General features: G+C 41.3%; 1 protein-coding gene across 2 annotated transcripts in view; it reads left to right on the top strand.

Annotated features, from left to right (window-relative positions):
- The window catches only part of LOC138215111 (focal adhesion kinase 1-like), a 61,249-nt gene that overhangs the window by 489 nt on the left and 51,978 nt on the right, over positions 1–8,782 (top strand). The gene's annotated exons all lie outside the window — the stretch shown is intronic.

The following is an 8,782-nucleotide window of genomic DNA, read 5'->3' on the forward strand; positions in this document are numbered from 1 at the left end:
AAAAAAAAAAAAACCCTCGTCGCCGCAGTCACATGGATTGAATGTGGAGTAACGTTGACTTTTAATTTACGGTAAATAGATCCACCGGATTAACCTACATTTAGCTCCAAAATCTGCCTCGCGTATTCGTTGTGTTTTCCAAGATTTCCAGGCTGTTTTGGTAACCTCCTCAAATCTTTACTTTCTACCTTGAGGGACCCGTTTTGTGGGACCATTTCCTCCTTTTAACTTTGATGGAAAGACATTCAGGATATTAACTTATTGATGTTTATGGATGCTTGTTAAATTAAATGTATAACGTGATGTGATGTGTGCCAGCGCACCCTCTTATTTTTTTCTGTCACTAATAAGCTGATATGGCAGATCAGGGGCCTGAGCTATGCAGAGATTTACATCCACAAATTTAATTTGGCAAATTAGATCTAAAAAAAAAAATCTGTTGGCTAAATTCATTGATTAGTCAACCGACAGAAAATTAATAACATTTTGATTATTTGATGGTTCTCCTCAATCTCAATGGAAAAATATCTACATTTATTACATTTAGATGATGCTTTTATCCAAAGCGACTTACAACACGGGAGCAACTTTCTTTTTAGGGTTCAATGTCTTGCTCAAAGGACACTTAGGCATGTGGACAGGAGGAGCTGGGGATTGAACCACCAACCTTCTGATTGGTGTGCAACCCACTCTACCGTCTGAGCCACAGCCTCCCAAAATACGCATTGGTTCTAGCTTGTTTAAATATGTGTATTTGCGGATTTTCTAAATCTTATATAATTTAATGTTTGTTTTATGGACTCTTGGTCAGACAAACCAAGACATTTGTAGACATTATGTTGGGCTGCCAGATCTGGTCTCCAACACTTTGTGGGGGATATTTAATTGAGTAAATGAACTCCACATGACTCTACTGGTCTTTTCTGGTTTCCTATCGGGCGAAGGTTCTGGATGGTATCTGGTACTTTTTTTTTTTTTTAGTATCACCTCAGTTGAGTTTCCAAGCAACCTGCACAAACCTGCCAGCCGAGCTTACCATAGCGACATTTTTTTTTAAATTTTTAATTCACTGCGCTACTTGATTAATAGCAGTCCGGTAAACCTCACCTGGTCCATTGAGGAGGGGCAGACATTCCTCTGTATTGTTGCTCAATAAAGCATCCGGCAAGTGAGTGTGTGGCGTTGAGAATGACTTCGCACTAGTTTCATGCAAAATCACCATGACGACGATCAGCGACGCTGAGAAAAACCATTAAGGTACGTGGTACCAAAAGCGGGTAAATGCAAGTTCATTTGAGCTGTTCCATGCGGTGAAAAAGCAGCATTTGAAAAACATAAATAACCTAAAATTGTGGGTGCAGTTTATTCATGTTTCTCTGCCTGTTGGAGTATCTTAAAATCTTGTCCATTACATACCGTTGGTAGAAAAAAAAAAATCTTGCCTTAATCTTTGATTATAAACAAAATATGTATATAGAATAATCAGACACTGAAAAGTTCAGTGTAATTGTGTGCTCTGTTCTGCATGTTCCCAAGTGTGAACAAGCTGTGGTGCCGAGTCGGGCTTGCTTCTACTTCATATTCCAGATGCAAGAAAATGCTAATGAATTGCAGTATCCTGAGGCCACTGAGGCTTTAGACCTACAGTATACTAATAGGAGTGCAGCCCTGCACACTTATAATTCAAATTCTAAGAGCACTATTCTGTAAATGAATGTGTCCCGGGGCTGTAAGTTGTAGGTAGAATATAAATACTTTTGGTTCATTTACATGTTTCGGTAGGTCAATATATGGTTGAGGTATTCTAAATTCAAACGTATTTACTGACAGGGAAAATGAAGTGGTTGCGTTGGTCGACACAACCACTGTCATCTGAATAGCAGCTCTTCGGCTCAGATCAAAGTCTTTGACAGGATGACGTCCTGCAGGCACTACTTCCTACACCCACAACAAGCCTGCCTGAGTTTGAATGCTTTGTCTTAAGTGCGGCTTTTTCAAAACGCACATCTCTCTTAACACTTTTCGCTTCAAAACGAAATCTTCTCGCAGTTAATTTAAATGCGAGAGCTCTCTACAGTTTTGAGATAGCACTCTGAATCCGCAAACAAGGCTCACACACTGCTAATTAGCTCATCCGCTTGATGAGCTTGTATTTAGTTCAACTCCAGCTGCATTCATTCAGCGTCCTGACTGTGACTAAGTGCTACGCCACATGAAAAAGATATTTCGCTGTAACTTTATATGTACAGCAGTCACTATTTGTGGATATTTATACAACTGAAAGACACACAAGCAGGTTCGACGCAAAGTTGATTACTGATTCATCCCATTCATGCATCTTTGAACCACGTGGTGACAGAGTGCAGCCGCGGTCTTCTAATATGGTGTCACAAGACCAAAATGAACCCTACGTCTCGCATTATCTCACAGAAACAACCCATTACATGCATTGTGTGAGACAATGTTGCTTCTCCTAAAACTTCTTCGATATTTGACCTCGTATGGCTCTGGGAAATTGTTGTAAACTTCAGCTTCATACTTCTCCTTGGTTGTAGCATTGCTACTGTAACAGGCTCATGCGCGAGAGATCATCCAGTTGGTAGAAGAAAAAAAAAAAAAAAAAAATGAACCCACTTCACATAGAATAAATTGCTACACCTTTTCTGACTTGACTCTTCCTGTGGCCTGTGGCTGGTCTATAGCAGGCTAATACAGGCGTAGTGTGTGTGTGTGTGTGTGTGTGTGTGTGTGTGTGTGTGTGTGTGTGTGTGTGTGTGTAAATTGCAGAGCAGAGCAGAAGCAGTGCAGTCCAGGAGGGCTGTATTTATAGAAACACTTGACTACACTCGGAGATCTCACAGAAGCAGTCAGTCCACAACCTTACAGAGAACTCCACTGTCTTTTCCTTCCCTGTAAGGTTGTGCTCTGTTTTGGTAAATGTATCCTTTCTTTTTCTTGCCTTGATTTTTTTTTTTCCTCTCCTGTGCGGTTGTCTTCTCCGTATTCTGTTCAAGTGTGTTCTTTTGTAGACAGACGGAGAAACTGTAGAGAAAGAGAAGACGGTAACAAAGCCAGCAGTCTGGTGTCAGTAGATTGCAGCGTGTGGTGTGACTCATAATGACTCCGGCGAGTGATGGCATTCGTTGCAGACACATACTGTTTATGTGGAGGTATGTCGAGGTCCTGAATGAGAGTATGTGTGTCCTTAAAATGTGTGTGTCTTGAGGAATTCACAATATCTAATGGAATAATTTGTCTGAGCAGGAAAGAGAAACTCTGCAGTCTTTGCAGTTTACTTTTTGAATAAGTTGTGTGCTGTTTTCCTCGTAAACAGGGTGGGTTTTTTTTTTTTTCCCAACGATTGGCTACTGTGTAAATATATGCAGCTCTGTGGAGGTCTGTGCTGTTTTCTCACGTCCTGCCTGGATCTATGATTGCTGTTTGCAAACTCACCTCAGGAAGGAAAAAAAACCCATGAATGAGCAGTTGAACTGAGCAACTGGTGTTCTGTGTTTTGCAGCATTGACTTAATTTTGAGGGATGACTAATACAGTGTGTGTGTGGGGGGGGGAGGGGTGTATGTATGTATGTATGTATGTATGTGTTTGCAAGTGCTGACCTATGTCCCCTGACATCTGTAAATTCAGCTTCCATCTTCCGTGGAACTTATTCTCTTGCATCCTGTGTGTGTGTGTGTGTGTGTGTGTGTGTGTGTGTGTGTGTGTGTGTGTGCGCGCGCCTAAATGAACATCCATTGCCTTTGCTTCATGGAATGGTTGCATTCAGGAAGCAGACCCCCACACCCCTTCATACACACACACACACACACACACACACACACACACACACACACACACACACACACACACACTCTCTCTCTCTCAGAGCACTTATTGGACATCCTCAAGCATGCTGAGTCCCTCAGGAGCTCAAAAGAAAACGCCTTCTTCCTTTTCAGCAGCGGCAACGTTGCTCAGATCTCTCCTACTGTTTATGTCTGCGTTAGTATCCGCGTGTATCTTCACGCGTGCTTGTTTTTGTAATGACTGTGTTTACTGTGATAACTCGGATAAATGTTGTCTTGATCTTGTCTGTTGAAAATATCTTTGTACTCCTTAAAAGTTACATTACCTTTTAATATATTATATTCTCCATTGCTCTGAACCAAATCGGTCAGTGGCCACAATGCAATCGATTTGTTGTTAAATACAGTTTTCTTCATCAGCTGTGTGCAGCAGTGGGATTTTGAAATCATTTACGTTCATTTAGTCATTCATCGTGGCTTCATTTAAAAAAAATAAAAATTAGTTAAGTTTTCCGATTTTAAAGTTATGAAAAACAGATTGCTGGTATGCGGTCAGTACTCAATATTGCCAGATAACGTAAGCTGAGGTTTCAAAAATGTTTGAATAGAGGTTCCCTAAATCCAATGACTGGGACAATGGCCAATGGAGACATTTTTTTTTTTATGGAAGGATTGGCTGTATACTGTAAGGTCCAATCCATTTGCAGTCCATTATTTGTTCCATATAGGCTAATGACCAAGAACTTCCAACGGTGGACAAAATGTGCTGATAGTATTAACTTGTAACAACTGATCTTTAAGAGTGCCAATCCCAAATGTCAAACTCCGCACTGTGGGATTTTCCAAGAATTTGAAAAGGAATTAATCAACTTGTTTGTACATTTTCTTTATAACCTAAAACCGTGTGTATGTCAGTCAGTTCATGCAGGTGGCTGCGTACAAGTACAGTGTTCAATATCCTCTGCAGCTGGACTTCTAAAACATCTGCATGAATTAGGTTGGAAGATGATATGCTAGCAGCTTTAACAGTTGTTTAAGAGTATGTCCGTGCATCAGTGGACCAGTGTGCAGCTTAGTGTGCTTGCTGCATGAATTCAATTTTGTTACAATGGCAGGAAATTACATCATTCCTCCTTGGGGCATTTACACACAAGGGCATACACACATACACGCACTTGGAGCGAGCTACCTTCGGTCATGCAGGTCACTGGTGCAGCATGTCAGCTAGTGATGAATGAAACAGAGACACAGTACAGTGGGGCCCCCCTGGTGTAAAGATGCGTGTGCGTGTGCGTGTGCGCGTGTGTGTGTGCGTGCATGCAGGAGAAGCAGTGCATCCTTCTCAACCTAAATGACTCAACAAACTAATGAGGGTATCCTTGTCGCTTCATTTTTCTCTGAGCAGTGACTGGAAGGCAGTCTAGAAAAGAACAAAACAACAGATATTGTAAATGAGTTTCCCTTCTCTGTCTTTGAGTGTGTGTGTGTGTGTGTGTGTGTGTGTGTGTGTGTGTGTGTGTGTGTGTGTACGTGTACGTGTGTGTGTGGTGTTTGAACGGACAGTCAGTGTAATTACTTTGCAGTGAGTCAGAGTTGAGAGAGCGAGAGAAAGAAGTAATTGTTGGGCTTTGTCATATAGACACAGAGAGAAAAGATGTGGGAGGAGGAGGAGGAGGAGGAGGCGAGCCGGATGGAGAAAAGAGAAAATTTTCTGTGTATGTGCATGTAGAAAACATATCATTATTTACTGAACTCGAACCAGTCTATCTTCTTTCAGTTTCATCTGCAGGATGTTTAATTTCTAGCACTTTCTTCAAGCAATAAAAATCCACGCATTTGGGGACTTCGTGACCGCTGGTACGTGCACATTTGCAACGTCACAATAGACCTGAAATGAGGGCACGCGGGAAAACGAGGCAACAGAGACCCCCTGTAAAGCTTCAAAAAAAAAAAAAAGCCCACGGCGATGAAGCAATGAGCCGGGCGAGGTGCTTTGAGGGACATTCATGTTTCAAGAGCGGCAGAACGTCACCGTCTTAAGACCAAAGGAGACGCCTCGGGTCAGGAGCGCAGTCGGGTGGGTTATAAAGTGCGGGCTTCCTCCTGCTTCATCTGCATCACTGTGCTGCGCCGCGCTTGTGCGCAAGAAGAATGGTCTTCTTGATCGACCCTCGTAGTTTAGTGTGTCAGCACAGACAAAATAGTTTGCCTTTAACTGTTAAGTAAAACAAATGTATTGTAACCAAACCACTTGGAACACAACTGAAGTCTCGACCCCCTTTTTGGAATCAGCTCCTCCTTTGTGGAGCCGCTCTCAGCCACGCCTGTCATTGCTGGGTGTAAGTTATGTCAACAAGTTGGAATATTGCCAATATCCCAAGATGAGTTTTGATAATCATATCAGAAATGAAACCGTTATTATAGCACGATACGATACAGAACATGCCTAGTTTCCAGGTTAAACGTGCCGACAAAGAATTTAAGTTGTACACGAGAGAGAATGAGCCGAAGGCAGTCTTCGGTGTCTGCTTGGCCAATCACATGACATCATCTCTTCTCCAGCTCCATGCACAGCTACAGCCACACAAACACTGCACACACACACACACACACACACAAAAAACGCAGTCATAATAGATTACAGGGAGAAACCACTCAGAGATCAGCAGAGAAACACCTGGATACAAGCCATAGGCATGACATCACACTCACGGAGGCTGGTGTGCTACCATAAACTCGTGTGGCTGAGGTCAGATGTGGGTATAATGCCACAGTGTCTGCCTGTGTGTCAATGTATATGTGTCTTGTCTGTGTGATTAGTCACCAGCAGGCGCACTCAAGTAACAAAGGTTCATTGAAGAATTGTTTTGAGCCTGTCTCTCTGTCTTCCTCTCTCTCTCTTTCTCTGTCTATCTCACTCTCTCTCTCTCTCTGTCTATCTTTGCCTGGTCAAATGTTTTTAACTGTTTTTCAATCGTTAATGACACAATGTGAGCCAGAGCAATCGCAAGGACTAGAAGTCATAGGCTGATTTTTAAAAAAGGTATATCCGACGATATCTTTAGCTGATGGGGATCATTTATGTACCGATTAAATTCCAGCATCATGGAGAAGTTTAACAGGAACAAAAGAAGCTTTATTAAACTGACGAAGCTATAAACGTGATGGATTTGGTGGATATTGAATCTATCCGCAATGGACAATTGACAGAATTGAAGGTTTTGCTCTTTTTTTTTTTTTTTGAAAATCATGTTATTAGTGTTGTCGGTGTTTAGGTTAATTAGAGAACCTTTTTAAGGAAAGATCATGCTCTCTGACAGCAGCAGGGTTTCTCCTGGACTACATGACATATCACTTGAAAATGCATGACCAGTAGGGAGCGATATTGGCACACTCACTCATGTAGTGGGGGACGCTCAGATTGAGAGAGACTAAGAGCTATAAGGACAGAGATTAAAGGTCCACCATCTAAATAAGAGTAAGGGTAGTGTGTGTGTGTGTGTGTGTGTGTGTGTGTGTGTGTGTGTGTGTGTGTGTGTACACACACACAACATCTTGGCCTGCTAATCCAGTGACCCATTAATCTGCTTTACTCCTGAGCAACTCTCATCTGTCTGCCTGCTTGCCTACGATGTGTGTAAGAGAGAGAACTTGACTTTGCCATGGCTCTTTCATGGACCCAGCTGAGTGTCCAGTGTGACCAACACACTGTGACACAGTGGATATACCATAATATTAATGACAATCGCAACTGATTTCATGGCACTTTTGTGGTGCTTTTAGGCACATGCAGTGGAAAATGGCCATAGATAGACAGTTTCAACGTCAAAATCTACACTTTTAGGACAAAGAAGTTTTAGGCTCTCAAATGCTGGGCAAACATTTGAGATGACATCTCTTACTTACTCCATTTATTTATTTATTTATTTTTTTATCAATGCTGTCACCAATAATGTCTCCCATTTTATAAATTGAGGGAGGGAATAAGTTAAATGTTTGATAATGCCATGAACACGCAAGATTGCATACTGTGATAAGTATAATTGTTCAGATTATTTCATAGTGATCATGAGGTATGCAATTAACATCTGGCATAAAATGACAAGTGTTTTTTTTTTAAATTATTATTAAATGTTGACACTAAAGCAAAAATGATGCTCTGTCAAGTCAATTTTATCATCTGTCAATATGTGTGGTTTTTTTTTTGAGAACCACACGTGCCAACGAATGTGTGAATGTGTAGGTTTAAGCAGACGCACATTGAAGTATCAACAGAATCACGTGCATGTCTGTTTTTAAACCATGTTCGGTCCTTAACTTTGCACTATATGATGATACATGATCACTGATGTTGTGATGCAAAGCGCCAATGACTTTACAGATTTTCACACATGGTAATTAATACTATAAAAAAAAAAAAGTATATTTTCAGTTATCGCTTGTTTAACCTAAAACTAATACTCCTATAACATTCATGTTTTGTTCTCGGTTAGACCATCTGTTTGATTTATAAAGTAATCATTTTTATGGTAAGTAAACTACTCGGGGAGGTAAAGATGGACTTACTCTGCTCTATCTCTGCATGCAATTTAAATTCCAGTATAATTGGATTAATTGTGTAAAGTCGGTGGAACAACTTAGTGTTAGTCCTGGTGCCTCTCATCTTTTTTTGTTTTTTTGTTTTGTTCTCCAAAGAGGGATGATAAAGACACAGGATAGTGTTGAGTTGAGAACGTTGCATTATGATGAATTGAGGAGAACCTCAGGGGGGCATTTGTGTCAAGTGAGGCAGCGTAGCCTTCAGCGACGCAGCGCTCACACCCACGCACAGTGTTTAAATAACCCACACTCACCTCCCTCTCGTTATGTCATTATCTGCTGCGTCTTTTGTCCCTATATTAAGCCTTCGCCTATTTTCTCAGGTTTTTCGGTTTTGCCGTCTCTCATTTTGCGCCTCTTTTGTCCGCGTCTCTCACT

Source organism: Embiotoca jacksoni, unplaced genomic scaffold (genome assembly GCF_022577435.1).
Source record: "Embiotoca jacksoni isolate LCO1_2020_lvr unplaced genomic scaffold, fEmbJac1.0.p SCAF_7, whole genome shotgun sequence".
Classification (NCBI taxonomy): Eukaryota; Metazoa; Chordata; class Actinopteri; family Embiotocidae; genus Embiotoca; species Embiotoca jacksoni.